We start from the raw sequence: 14,263 nt of genomic DNA, 5'->3' as shown, positions 1-14,263 counted from the left end.
TGGTTTGTGTAACGGGGAGCCGGAGAGCTGACCCACTTGACGTAGTTCCAGATCCCTTTAGAGGTTTGCTGCCTCCATCTCCATGGCAGCTGCATAATTTCTGATCCTGCTACCTCCAGAGGAACCAGAGCTCCAAGAGCTGAAGTCGCTCAATCCAAGGGAAATAGATATACTCGTTCCCTTGGATGTTACTGTCTCCCATTTTGTTTTGCAAAGAGAAGCAAATCACCCAAGAAGACTTCAGAGTCAGCTTGTCAGAAGATATTATGTAAATTAGCAAATCACATGGGCTTGTATTTAGAGCAGGCAAGTGAAAAGAGAGAAGTGTTTAGCTGTAACGTAGTCTGAATTAACTGCCTGACTTTGAGGCACAAGATTGTCAAGTGACTTGCTCACTCAGATGAGATATAAGATTAGAGGAAACCAATCATGTATCAAAATGGAACTTTCCAAGATAAGAAATTATATATAAATATACACACACATATATATGTATAAAAAAATTAGGACACATATACATACACACACACATACTTCTCATTTGTACGCTCTTGTGAAGCTATCCTGGTGAAATTACTGAGTATGTCACAAAGTCAGGGATTGTTTCCATTTAAAATCTCTCATGCACTCCTTCCCTTCTCATAAAATTCAAACCTGCAGCCCTCAAGAGCAGTCTGGCAAAGCCCTGGAAAAGGAAATGGCACCATGTGCTATTGCTTCAGCTTTCAGAAGGAGACCCTTTAGGCCCACTGATTTACAGATTTGTGTAACTCACGTTTTGCATTACGTTTCTTGCTAATTATCAGAGGCAGCATCAGGTTGATTACTGAAAGGACAGTCACTGTTCCCAGGCCAGCTGTTCCTCCTGGTCCTGCAGACAAGGAGGCCACTGCAAGCTGTCAAGGTTTGCAGGTAAAAATAGAAGTGCACAGAGCTGGCTCCAATCTGAGATCCCATATGGCTCTTCCCAAACTCTGGAGCAGCTCTGGAAACATGTTTGAAGAGAATGGGAGACCCTCTCTGCTCAACCCCTGCTCAGCACTGGCTACGTAGGGAGGCACATTTCTCTGTTTATCAAAAACAGACGTCCCATCTCCCAAATATTGCAGTGCCTATGTGAAACGTGGATAAATGGGGCTGAAGAGCAGCTGTCTGAGGTCCAGAGAGATCAAGCTGAGGCAAGTGGAAGAAAAGCCACAGAGGAGACAATTACTAGTATGGTACAGCAGTTTGAGTTCCGGCTGAATTACTGACCATAAACGCCACAAAAGCAGGGGCAACATCTTCTTCTTGCAGCATAACCCTGCTCTGCTGAGTGCAGGAAAGCCGCTTGTTTCAGGACGTCATCTGAGCAGGAGCTCAGGTTGGGCAGGGTGTCCTGAGCATGGTGGCCCCTCATCCACAGAGCTCTCCTCCTCAAAGCCCTGGCCAGTCACACATTTACCAGCTGTTGTGCCTACAGAGCTGGGAACCCTCCTTGTAGCCCTGCAGACTGTCACATCTTGAAGGTGTTGCCTTCTAATGGCTGATACAGAAACAGGATGAAGTAATTGAATAGCGTCAGACTCCAAGAAGGGAGGTAGGTGGGCATGTTTCTTTGAAGCCGAAGCTCCACAGATGCACAGAATAATATTAACAGTGGGCTGGAAATACTGAATTTTGCATGTCAGCTTTTCCTGAAGATTTCCATACATATATTTCAGTAAATTACAGTTTATTTATATATTCTGTAAGTACTCCAAGTTCACAGGCAGCACTTGACTTCCTGTGAATGCTATAAGCCTGCCCACACCCCCAGTGCAATCTCTGAAACAGTTTGTCAGTGTCTGCAAATGAAAACGGGGCAAATACTCCCAAAACCTCCATCTGGTCACTGTACTCTCCCTCCCGTGCTGCGGTCAGACGGATAGCAAGCGCTCCTAAAATGGGTCGAGGAAAATCCCCTTACACAAGCGTTGCACATACCAGCTTCAGTCTGTCACTTCCTCCCACCCTCACTCCCCCCGCCATTGCCCTCTGTAACCTAGAGTTAAGAAAGCACTTCATCTGATAACACTGGGAAAGGTCAGAGCATTTGGTTTAGCATTTTACTGGAAGAATAAGCAGCCTGGCTCTCTGGAGTGCCAGGGACAGTGATCTAGTGGCCCGCACACAGGACCAGGAGCTATAAATTCCTAAGTCTTAATCCCTGCACTGACAATTACTTCTCCTGCGACCTTGAGCAAATTGCTTAACCTCTCTGCTTCTGCCTTTCCCCATTGTGAAACTGGGAATCCTGCCTCGCCAGGCTGTTGTAAGGGTTAATTATTTAATACGTGTGCTTAAGTGTCCTTCTGCTGGTGTCTGTTGTATTCTGTGTGTTTATCGGTGTCTAACACAGCTGATCACTGCCTTGTGTGGATGTTCAGAGCCTGATGGGGAAACCTCAGGCAGCAGTTTCATCTCCAAAAGAGGTCATCCAGCAGGCTTGGGGCAGGAAGAAGGAGTAAATGCAGGAGGCTATGGGAGACCTGGCAGACTGTCTTTCCTGTAGGAAGTGCTGTGAGAGCTATTTTCAGGGTGGAGGGAGAGAAGGAGCATGGACATCACTGTTGATGCCTCAGACCATAAGGAGGTTACAAACCTTTTCTCTGCTGCAGAAAGCGGGGCTGTGGCTTGGAGGCAGAACGAAGCTTCTCAGAGCTGCAGACAAGCGACATGGTGTATGTGCTGCTTCTTGCTCAGGTCTGCAGACAAAATCTTTAACTTTAAAGGAGCGTGGAATCAGGCCCTTCACAACAGTTGCACTCTGAAAAGCGGAAGAAAGAGAGAGGCAGCAGTATATGCTCCGACTGTTTCACTTCTCTCTGCACTTACATATCAGTGTTACTTCATGTGCCATTAATTAGACTTAATAGTCTATACTTTATCTCCCTTGTCATAATAAATTAAGTGTGAAAAATTTCAACAAAAAAGCACTCAAGTGATCTCAGCATTAACAAGCTCAGCTTTCCTGAGACCTGAATTCAGCAAAGTGCTTCAGCATCTGCTTGAAGTTCTGCATGTGCTTAGCTGAGCTGCAGCCTGAGACAGTACCAAGTGAAGGGCAAACCTCCAAGGTTGGGCTGCTCAACCCTCCAAACTGGTGTTGGTAGCCCTGCCCTGGGCAAATGATTGTCTCCATCCCAGTGGCATCACTTGCCTAAACAACTAGATGGTGCACGCCTTTTGTTTGTCAGTGATCTTCAGCTTAAGGTGAAGTCGTTCATTTGGAACCCAGATTTTCCAGCTCAGGTGGCTACATTTTGGCTTCCAAATCTGGCTGCTTATATTTGAATTTTTAGTTAGGCAGGAGACCAGCTCTGAAAACTCTGGCTCCAGGCAGAAACTGCATTTCAAATAAGCTAGCCTGAGCAAATATCACACTTGGAGCCGGGTAAGGGGATAGCTCTCAGAGCTGCTACCCAGCTGTTTTCGGTTCCAGCTTGGGTCATATATGCTCAGTCTCACATTCTCAAACTTGAAGGACATGAGCCATGAAAGTCAAAAACCTAAAAGACGGAGGCATCACTGAACGAAAAGGTCTCCACTCTACAGGAAGCATCTAAAACTAGATCAATACTAGATTTTGCATAAGGTCAGTTGAGTTGGAGACTGTGTCCCCTCCACTAAAGCCAACTGGATCTAGTTCCCTTTGAAGGTCCCCAGATCTTACTGAAAGTCCTTAACACCTTGAGGGGTCAAAACTGTACACGATAACAATATTATCTGGAGCTTTTCAATATTTTAGCTTCTGATCCTGGGCCAAATTTGGAAGAACAAATGAGTTCAAAACAGGAAGGAAAAAAAACCCCAAACCCAAGTGCTCACATTTTCACTGGATCTCAAAGGGTTTGATTTGAATTTTCTTTGAGGGGGGTTGTTCAGCTGTGCTTCTGTTTTTATTCCAAGTGGGTTTGTGCACTCCAAAATGAGCACTTAATGCAAGAAGTAGCAAGGCACAAAATAATCTAAGTTTATGCCTTCAAAGCAAAAACCAGAAATATGTGCTTCTGTAAAGATTCCTGCTGTGCTGAGGTCCGAGGTCTGCATATATCTTTATTGGTGAACTCCTGCAGGAACAAATAGCAGGCAAAGGCATGACTTGAACCGAGTTGCTTGTTACTGCTGCAACCGGAATTCAGCCCCTGCTGCTGCCAATTAGAGGGCTAATTGAGAAGTGGATCCTTAACCCCTTCGGAAATTGCTATCTCAAGGAAATTTCCTGCCTCTCTCAATGGTGCTGTGATACAGAGCCAGGCAAAGGCTCTGCTAACAGTGGCTTGGATAGGCACCATGAAGGAAAGTGCTGTTCAGGAAGAAAAGCATGATGCTTCATTATTTATTAAAAGTTTAAAGAGCATATGCAATTTGGAAGAAAACAAGAATGCAGTCTTGTTTTCTTGAGATTCAAGGGCCCATGTCACAAAGACCAGAAGCAAGTTCTGTCTTAAACTGCTGAGTTTGTGTCATTAAAAATCTCCGGGAATATGGCATGCTGGACTTTTCCCATGGCAGAAGCATTTCAGGCTCTCCCCTGGTGAGGCCTAAGACAATGTTATTTATTTAGAAATTCTTCCAGAGTGCCTGTTTAGTATTCAGCAACCCACCTTTGCCATCTTCCCTCTCCATCTACAGTCTCACCCCAAAAGCCAGCTGAGCTGATTAGTTGTTAAGACCTAACACATAGCCAGGACTCTCACATGAAATCAAAAGATTAAATCTAGATTAAATCTGATTGCCCACTGGTGCAACTTCACTGAAATTGTTTAAGCTTAAACTAGGGATGAATTTGGCTCAGAGTCATTAATTGGTTTGGGTATCTTGCAGTTCTTTGCCTGAAAGACATTAAATACTCATTTATTTGTTGCAAAACAGTTTTACGTCACAGCCAGTATCTGGCATGGAAGGAAAGAAAAGCAAACTACCCAGAATTGCCAGGAAGCTGTAATCCTCAGGGAATTTTCTCTTATCTAAATTAGAACTACCTCACTAGCAGAACGTTACTCAGGGGTATTTTAATAGGAAGGAGCAAAACAGATCTTCCATTGTGATCAGCCATGCAAGTTCCCTCTGCTTTTGGTAGAAGCAGGACTGAATCTCAGGGTAGGAATATATCTGGACCACCACCCAAACCTGAACCATCATTTTGCCTTCAGAAAGGTTCATTTTTTTCCCAGCTACTTTTCCAAGTTCGTTTGCCAGACTCTGCACTTTTAAGCTATGACTGGCAACAGAAGTGCAGCAAAACAGTATGAAGAAAGAGGATTTTCTCCTAGGATTCCTGACCTGAGCAGAAATAGGCAGTACTGGAAATAGTGCAAAACCCATCTTCCTTGAAAACTTTCCAGCCCATTTTTGCAGACTGTAGGCATTTGGGCAGTCCAGATGAACTCTGGATAACCACCCAAATTTTTGGGTTTGCCCATTGCTAAAAATATCACAGACTGGAGGGCACTGTCTTGAACTGAGTCTCCAAGCATTTTGAAGTTCACCCAGCCCTGGTTGAAGTGATCATTATAATCTGGCAGGGAATGCAATCTGGGTTCCAAACTGTAGTTATTTTTAAAATCATCTTGCCAAAGCCCTGTTGGAGACTGAAAAGAAAACCATTTTAGCCTGAACAGAGTGGTCAATAATTTCCTATTCTTGATGTAGCATTTGTTTGTGAGAAGTGTATATAATAGCATGTATCTGTAGGTAAATTTTATACAGCTGAGCAACTATTAAGATTTGTAATCTTTCTGTAGAGTCCAAAATAATAGTAATGATGATTTAAAAAGCCTCCAAACTCTGTTACAATTTTTAGTTACCACCTACTCATGGCCTCCCACGAACTCCAGGAAACCAGCTAGCTTTCCCAGCTGCTCTGCAGCAAGCTCTTCACAAACACAAGTACAATTATACTCTAAACAAGGCTAGAGGTTTCCCATGCAGACGACTTCACTATCTTTTCTTACAATGCATGAGGCCAGAGATGTCAAGCCATATGGTGGGCACGTGCACCAGCGTGGTTAGGTGAAAAGAAGGGAAGGAAGCCTGGTGGCATTTGATGCATTTGGGAATCCCCTTCCCAAAAAAGCTTGCTGTTCCCAGACAGAGAAAAAACATTAAAAAGCAGCTTGCAAAAGTGGTAGTGGGTAGGTTGGTATCAGGGACACCCAGCTTGGGAAAGCACTCAGTTAAGATGAGACCCGTGTGTAGAGTGGGAGAGAGTAAGGGTGACAGGAGTGCATGATCAATGCAAAGAGGACCCTAAACAGAAATAAGTGAGCAGGGCATGAAATCCAGAGAAAGTACAGCGTGAGCCCTAACAGAGTGAATAAGTTGAGAGTAGAAGATTACAGCAGTATCACCTGTCTTAAAGTGGGCAGAAGGGGGGACTCAGGGACAGGGGTGAATTGCTGGCAAATCTCTTACTATTTTTATCTTCTATCTGCATGAGACAATGATGGATTATCTATGTTTAATAGGAATTTATGACCCAACAAGTGATATTTAAAGGACTCAATGATGCATTTAATAACCAAACATTCTTCCTGATTAGTGCTCATTTGATCTCTTGAGGATAGTGCTCCCTCTGACTGAGATTTTAAAAAAATGCTCTTGTCTCCCTATAGCTTGTGCCAGAGTCCAGGGACCCTACAGACCTCAGGAATATCTGAGAAATTAATTTTGCCTGAGAACTTATGAACTATATAGTTTATGCGCTTTTGGTTGCGCACTCTCTCTCTCTCATAGTATGCTTTTAGAAGGATGCTGAAGTTGGAAAGCAGAAGTCCTGCTGAGTCTTCATTAAACTGCTTTTTTTCCTTTCTTTGTCAGATTTATCAACTCTTTGAGCATTAATGCAATCGCTTAGCCATTTGCAAAGATGAACAAAATTGATTCCAAGTAATCTGCATGATTTTAGTAATTTAAATAAAAATGTAAAGGAATGAACTTGTGCCACTTGGCAGAGGCTGTGTTTCTCCTCCTCCTTTTTGGGTTGCATTTTCACAAATACGCTAGCTCAGATTCTTAGCTGTCTATCTGATGGGCAGAGAAGAATCGGAGCAATAGAGACTGGGAAAAGGAGCATTATTTTTGGCGTTGATAATTCACTCCTAGAGAGATTACTCCTTGTCCACTACTTCTGGTCCCAAAGATAATCAGGCACCTGCAGTATGGAGAAATGGGTTACTGCATGTCTCTGGCCACATCCCTTCCTCGGTATCCCTTACGCTTTTTGGGATTCCCCCTAAGGAGAGGAAATCAGCCTTCACCTTAATCTTGCGAAGGTTTCTCTTTTCCCCTCTAAACTCCTCAAAACCTCTTAAATCTGTTTCAGTGAAAGGCTCAGGAGTATACCCTAGTCATCTATCCCACTGCCATCCCGAACTTATAAGCAAACATAAAATGACTGCTACAATCCATGTATTGCATCATTTTTAACCTTCTGCTGTAGGAGCTCTGAAAGCAGGATTTGTATCAGGAGGCCACCAGCTGATGAATGGTGGCTGTTTCCTTCTCGTTTACTCTGTGACAGCCTTCCTAAGTTAATCACCATTAGACAGACACGGGCAAACAAATCTTGCCCAACTCAACAGCCTTATGTTCTCCTATACCATAGGTTACTGTGACACAGCAGATGAGGGAAAACACTGAGGTACTTCTTCAGGGTTTCCTACAAATCACCCCATCTCAGAGAGGGATTTACCACCCACAGCAGAGTAGGAGCCAGTTCCCTCCTGTAGAAGCCTCTTGTCTGCATGCCAGCTTTGCTGCCTTTCGCCAAGCTCCTCAAAGAGGAGTTTTACAAGCAGATGCATCAACATCGACCAGATCAGCCTTAATTTAATAACCATTCTTCCACAGTAAGAAGAAAATGCTACCTCCCTATACCCCCCATGCCTGCCTCTGCTGTCTCAAGGACTTTCTCCATCTTCAGCGAGAACCTGCTGCCCGCAGCGGTGTGGGAGCTTTCACCCATTTCATTCAGCAGGGACCAGCCTCCACCATCCACATTTGCTTTATTTCCCTGTAAGAGTCACAAAACTTTTGATGACCTTGCCTTCTGCCCCTGAAGAAAGGTTAACAGCCTTTGGGGCTTTTCGTTTTTCCTTCCCCTTCAGAAAGTCATCTTAGTTTCAATGATAAAAATAAACAAGGCAATTGAAATGTCCCCGTGGATCTGAGCCTGGTTTAACTCAGCAGAGGGGCACTTCACCCCTTTCTTTTGTCAATTAGGCTTGCCACTGAAACCTGTACTTGAATTTCAATGCTTTTTTTTTATTTGGGCTTGATTGACCTCTAAGTTTATCCTGCTAAGTTTCCTTCTAAAGCTCATTCTTTCCTGCATCACAATAAAAACATTCTACGACCCATTGCTCCCTACAAAAAAAGCTTTTTTATTGCAGTTCATATGAGAAGTCATTTATGAATATTGTTTGTATACTGTGCTATCCTAATGCCCTGCAAATAAAAAACTATATAGTCTCCATAGCTCGATCTAAAGCTTTACGTAGTAGTACCCATTCACAGAACCAGCCCTGTCTAGCATGCGACAGATTGACACATACACAAATTCATTCTTATTGTATTTGAAATGGCAAAATAAAAGTGTCTTCTGTACTTTCTGTAGAATATTCCACCTTGAAATGGGTCCAGGTAGTTTCACTATAGATGCAGATGAATTTTCTGCTGTTCGTATTGCTGCAGTTCTTAAATGTATTATTCATTCAGAGTGATTGATTTGGTGTGCTGTCCACATTGCTTAAAAGCCACTGTCTGTTTGTCTGTCTGTTAATCTGTTTTGGCATCTTGCAGAGATAGCGCTATAGAAAACACTTTTTGTTTCTGTTGAAGTAGTGACCAAAAAAAAAAAATCATAAAAAAGGAACTGCTTGATCTTTGGATTCATATACATTAAAAAAGTCTATACCTCTGAGATGTCTGAATAGCTGAAAGGACAGATTTTTATATTCTGCCAGTGGTGTGCTAGAAGCATGGTGCATTTGTTTCTGCCTGATTAGTCGGATGCTGGGGCAGGGGAACCAGGAGGAGACGTCGCAGCAGAGGAAGAAGATGCTCTCCGTAAGATCATGACCTCCATTCCAGTGTCATTTCACACCTCAGGCAGTGATCTTGTTACATCTCATAAGCTAAGCAAGGTCAGCCCTGGTCAGGCTAAATGCTTGAATAGGAAACTTCTAAGGAAAAACTCAGGCACTGTGGAAAGTGGGGCTGGTGGCTGGGTAGGTGACATTATTCCCTCGGAGTCGGTACAAAAGATGCGCTCTGTTAAGAAGCCTCCGTGCATCCGTGGTGACTCTGCTCCAGCAGCTAAAGGCACTGCCTCTCAGGTGAGTCAGACCCAGAGGCGGCAATGGCTGCAGTTATTAACAACATTTCTTCCCACTTCTCCCCGGAGCAGAGATGCTAACCCTGCTGGGCTGCCCAAGCTCTGTGCTGGGTGATTACATGTGTCCCCAGCAGCTCTCCCCTGCAGTTCCCATAGGAGAGGTCACGCTTTGCTTTACCCTCCTGGCAAGCTGGGCTAGGCAGTGTTGCTGGCAGGCTCCATCCCCAGGCACCCTGAAGCTTGGGAGGAGGCAAATTAAACATACATGCTGGGTATCTAGCATGGTGCTGGATACCCCGCTATCTGGGAAGGGTACTTATTCAAGAAAGGGAAATAGTGAAAAGCCAAGAAATGCTCACATGAAAATCCCCCTGGCACTCCTGGCTCTCCTGCCCTCTTCCCTTGTGTTCCCGGTGTTGTGGTTTAGCCCCAGTCTGCAATTAAGCACCACACAGCCGCTCGCTCACCCTCCCCCCGGGTGGGATGGGGGAGAGAATCGGAAGAGCAAAAGTAAGAAAACTTGTGGGCTGAGATAAGAACAGGTTAATAATTGGGGAAAAAAAATAATAATACTAATAAATCGTAATGAAAAGGAAAAAAACCAAGAGAGCGAGAGAGGAACAAAGCCCAAGGGAAAAAACAAGTGATACAAGCACTCACCACCCACCGACCCATGCCCAGCCAGTCCCCGAGCAGCGATCGCTGCCCCCGGGCCAACTCCCCCCAGTTTATATACTGAGCATGAGGCCATATGGTATGGAATAGCCCTCCGGCCAGTTGGGGTCACCTGTCCTGACTGTGCCCCCTCCCAGCTTCTTGTGCGCCCGGCAGAGCATGGGAAGCTGAAAAGTCCTTGACTGGTGTAAACATTACTTAGCAACAACTAAAACATCAGGGTGTTATCAATATTATTCTCATACTAAATCCAAAACACAGCACTATACCAGCTACTAGGAAGAAAATTAACTCTATCCCAGCCGAAACCAGGACACCCGGTCACAGGCTGTCTTCTCCTCCAAGGAGCCTCACCTCAGCCGGGGCCCAAGTCCCTCTGATCCCCACTGCCCGCCGGGAGAAAGAGCGTTACTCCCCTCACGTCCTCGCAGAAGGCTCTTCCTGCCATCAGAAGGTTCTGCTTGAGAAGTGGATGTATCTTTCTGCTGTAGTTTTTGACAGCAACACGAGGATTTTGGAAAGAGAGGAGGACAACTCTGCAGCGTGCTTTGCTCATTGGATGGGGTGCAGGACTTACTGCTATGGAAGGCGGGTGAGATAAAACAACCTCCCCAAACCCACATCTCTAATGACAACTACACTTGAAAGTATGCAGATAAACGGTACAATGTTTAGAGAGATGACTAATTTGGTATTTAATCAAAACAATACTCTTAGCCTTATTAGTGTGGTCTACATTTCAATGCTGCATCTCATGCCAGAAAGTGTTTTGCTTAATGTTTTAATTCTGAATTTTCTAAAGTGGAAGATGTTTCCTAACCCCCCTCTCCATCTCTCAGTTGCAAAACAAGTGGTGAGATGAACGCTCAGGCAAAGGATAAACCAATTCAGGCCAGCAAACCCGGAACCAGCCCAAAAGTTTTGCTTGATCTTCAGATGAAAGGCTGGTTCCCTTCTTTCAGTGCAAAGAAGTCCTTCAGAAGACAGCGGCTCATTGCTATCCCCCCTCAGCATGGTGACTCCTCCGCCCGTTTGCACTGTAATTGCATGTGCCCCTGTCCGAACACTTGTGCACGGCTGTGGGTGCCTGTGGTTTCAGACGCAGCACAGATGGCAACGCTGCTGTTACGAACCCAAAGTGTGAAACTTTGGACTTCATGAGCGTTTCAGACCTGGTGCTGGCTCCCTGGCTAGTGGCTGGAGGAGTTCTTCACAGCCCCGTCCTTGGACAATGAACAAACAGTCAAAACCAACCCAAAATTCCACTTGAGGGTCTTTTAAAATATTCTTTGTATTTAATGCTTGCTTTCCTGGTCATCTATAAAATGCCTTGCCACAAAATGGCTTTAGATGAACAATAGTAATTTTCTGAAATGGAGGGTCTCTCAAATCCCCTTCATTTGTGTTTGTTGCTGTTGTGATTCTTCACCTGCTGGCCTTTATCTAGCAAAGCAAGGTGAGTTCAAAGACAACTCTGGAGGTCTGTAACGATTTTAATGATGAGGTGAAGTTGGAAGGTCTTGTGTATTATGAGCTTAATGGGGCATTCTTCTCATTTATGCTGACATCCTTTACATGGAGTTGTGAAAAGGAAAAGGTATGGACAAGTGATCACAAGCGACTGATTTATTAAGAAATAACTGCCCCTTAGCTGTAAGTGAAGGCCCAGTGAGGTACAAAAATACTTAATAAGCCCATATAATCCTACTAGAGTTACAATGGGCTTAAGTCCCCATTGTCTTCTCCCACTTGCTTTACTTTGCTACATGAAGCTATCAGATAAAGAACAATGACAAGAATCAATAAGAGAGCTGTGTGGATAACTGAGATTTTGATTTTTCCTGGCTATGCTGAAAAATCATGAGAGAAATTCATTTACAGTTGACTTGCAATGAATTCTTTCCAACATTTTTGGCAATCACTTTAAGTTAACTAGCATTTTCTTCAGCCTCAGATTAAATACTTTTTCTCTGACTTCAGCATCTACAAGTTTTTTAATTAAAAAATAATTTGAAAGAAATATCAGAAGTGACAGAAGTTAGTGGAACAGAATGGCACTAATTTTTTTTAATACCAGAATGAAAGGTTTAGATTGTTTTTACTGGATTTTGTTTGCAGTAGCACAAATAATCCACTGAAATTTTCAAACCATTTTATTGTCACCAGATCACATATTTTCTCTGAGGAAAAAATATTGCTATGAAGGGATTTGCCAGGGCTCTACTTGGTAGCCGCATTCCCAGTGTTGATGCTGAAGCTGTTTATTCCAGGCACTTCATGCTCCTGTAGAAAACCCACAGTGATATGCATGAGACTGTTACAGGCACACAGCAGGGAACTTTATTATGGAGCATTCTGGGGAGGTATGGCTCTTTCTTCTGGAGATTTGGGGTAATTCTGTAGAGATAAAACTAATGTCTGAAGGACCAAAAAAATTAATTTCTTTTGATGAACAACTTCTGTTTTTAAGATTAAAGTGTCACACAACTTCCATGGCAAATATTTTCTGCAACAATTCCAAAGAGGTAAACATTTTCAAGGTAAGTGTGTAAATCCATCCATGCCTGCTTTCCCAGAGGCCAGGATAGACTATTTTAAGATTGCACTAGAAGACAGACAATACATTGGGGTTGGTCAGGAAACAGAGTCAAACCAAGAGCTCAAGTCAGCATTGCCAGCCAAAAATAAGTAGCTGAGTAACTACAAGTTATAGAGGAAATACTCAGTTTAATACATTCATTTTGTTCCAGGAAGTGATGTCAAGCTATTGTCAATGGGAAGTGGTGAAACCCAACGGGTAGTGCAATGGCGGGGAAGTCTGTAAGTGTTTGCAAGACCCCCCCAATGCCTTCTGGATGAACTTTGCCTCTCACCTCCCCTCTGCTTCCACCCTCCCCTATTTATTCCCACAACACCCTGTCATGTGGGGACCTGAGACGCTGAGAAGCAAAATGACTCTGTGAAGGTCATACAGAAAACCAGGAATACAGCTGTCCCCTGGGCTTTCTCGTCATAGGCTGTTGTGCAAACAGGAGACCTGTGCTTTTCAGCGAGATTTTTGGATCTGCCACACTGAATAAATAAGATTATTTTGGACTGCCTGCTTATTTATCCTATCTACAAACGAATAGGGGAAAAAAAGCTTGCCTTTTTCTTTTCAGAAGGCAAATCCTGCACTGAGAGCCACCAGGTCTTCATTTATGTGTTCCCACTTGTAGCAGGAAGGCTGCCCATTATTTTGGTAAAGCCAACATCAAGTTCAGGAAAGGCAGGCAGGCCTTTTGAACCCTTGAAATTGAAGGGTTGGTGCCTGAACAGCTGTTTGATAACATTAATGCACCATGACTGCAATAGGTTGTCAGAAGCCCAGACACATAGGCTGGAAAGTACACAGCACCGATTAAGCTAAAAATGGCTGAAACAACAGTTACCAAAGGAAAAGAGGGAAGCAATGGGAGAATGGGGCTGCTTCTGTAGGGAAAACCCCAGCAGCTCTCCTGGAGTAAGAGCTGAGCCAGTCCAAGGCTAAGCAGACACCTGTGCAAGGGGAGTGATAAAATGGCTAAACCAAAAATTTTTCACTTGTTTTCACAAAAAAGGGCAGATTTGCAAGAAATGTTGAGTCTGTCTCCTCATGGACACCAGACTCCAGACAGACAGACATGTATTTCTGAAGCTGGGGAAGAAGCAGAGCCCTGCGACAAAGTGATGGCAGTGCCATGAAGATAATATTCTCCTTCCCCATGGCCATATTTTTAGACCCATTACTGGGCAAGGAAGCCTGACAGCCAGGCGTGCGCTGAAATTCACTGTAACTTTGTTCACAGTGGGACGTGCACTCACACTGACCATCAGCCAGTGGATCCACCTCTTGGTGCGCCTGAAACAGAGCTTTTCATGTTCAAAGGGGACAGGAGGTTTGAAGGTTTGGAGGCTGGCGCAGGGTATGAAGGTGCCTGCCTCTGATCTTCATATGCCTCAGTTCTTCCAGGAAAACCCAAGCTAATTGCTGTTTTAAAAGGCTATTTAATTTTAAAACCTTCCCTCCCCTCCCCATTACTAAGCTGGCATGGCTTTCATCATGGAAAAGGTATGTGCCATGCGAAGAGAAAGTAAGGAAACGTGAGGAGGGCTCTTGCAGGTACTAAAAATAGTGTGTGTGGGGACAGCCAAGGAAGTCACTTCACAGGAGATAGGGATTGAGTGGCTTCCACTCTATGGGGCTTT

General features: G+C 44.1%; 1 long non-coding RNA gene across 1 annotated transcript; it reads right to left on the bottom strand.

Moving 5' to 3' along the window:
• Positions 1-536: 536 nt before the first annotated feature.
• LOC140647067 (uncharacterized) lies at positions 537-10,521 on the bottom strand. Its single transcript, XR_012040650.1, has 3 exons — positions 10,391-10,521; positions 2,624-2,788; positions 537-1,919 (listed from the first exon to the last, which is right to left on the bottom strand). It is a non-coding gene; the product is annotated as an uncharacterized lncRNA (long non-coding RNA).
• Between the last annotated feature and the right edge of the window lie 3,742 nt (positions 10,522-14,263).

This window comes from Ciconia boyciana, chromosome 2 (genome assembly GCF_034638445.1).
Source record: "Ciconia boyciana chromosome 2, ASM3463844v1, whole genome shotgun sequence".
In the NCBI taxonomy this organism is placed as follows: domain Eukaryota; kingdom Metazoa; phylum Chordata; class Aves; order Ciconiiformes; family Ciconiidae; genus Ciconia; species Ciconia boyciana.
This window is presented reverse-complemented; position numbering and strand designations above follow the sequence as displayed.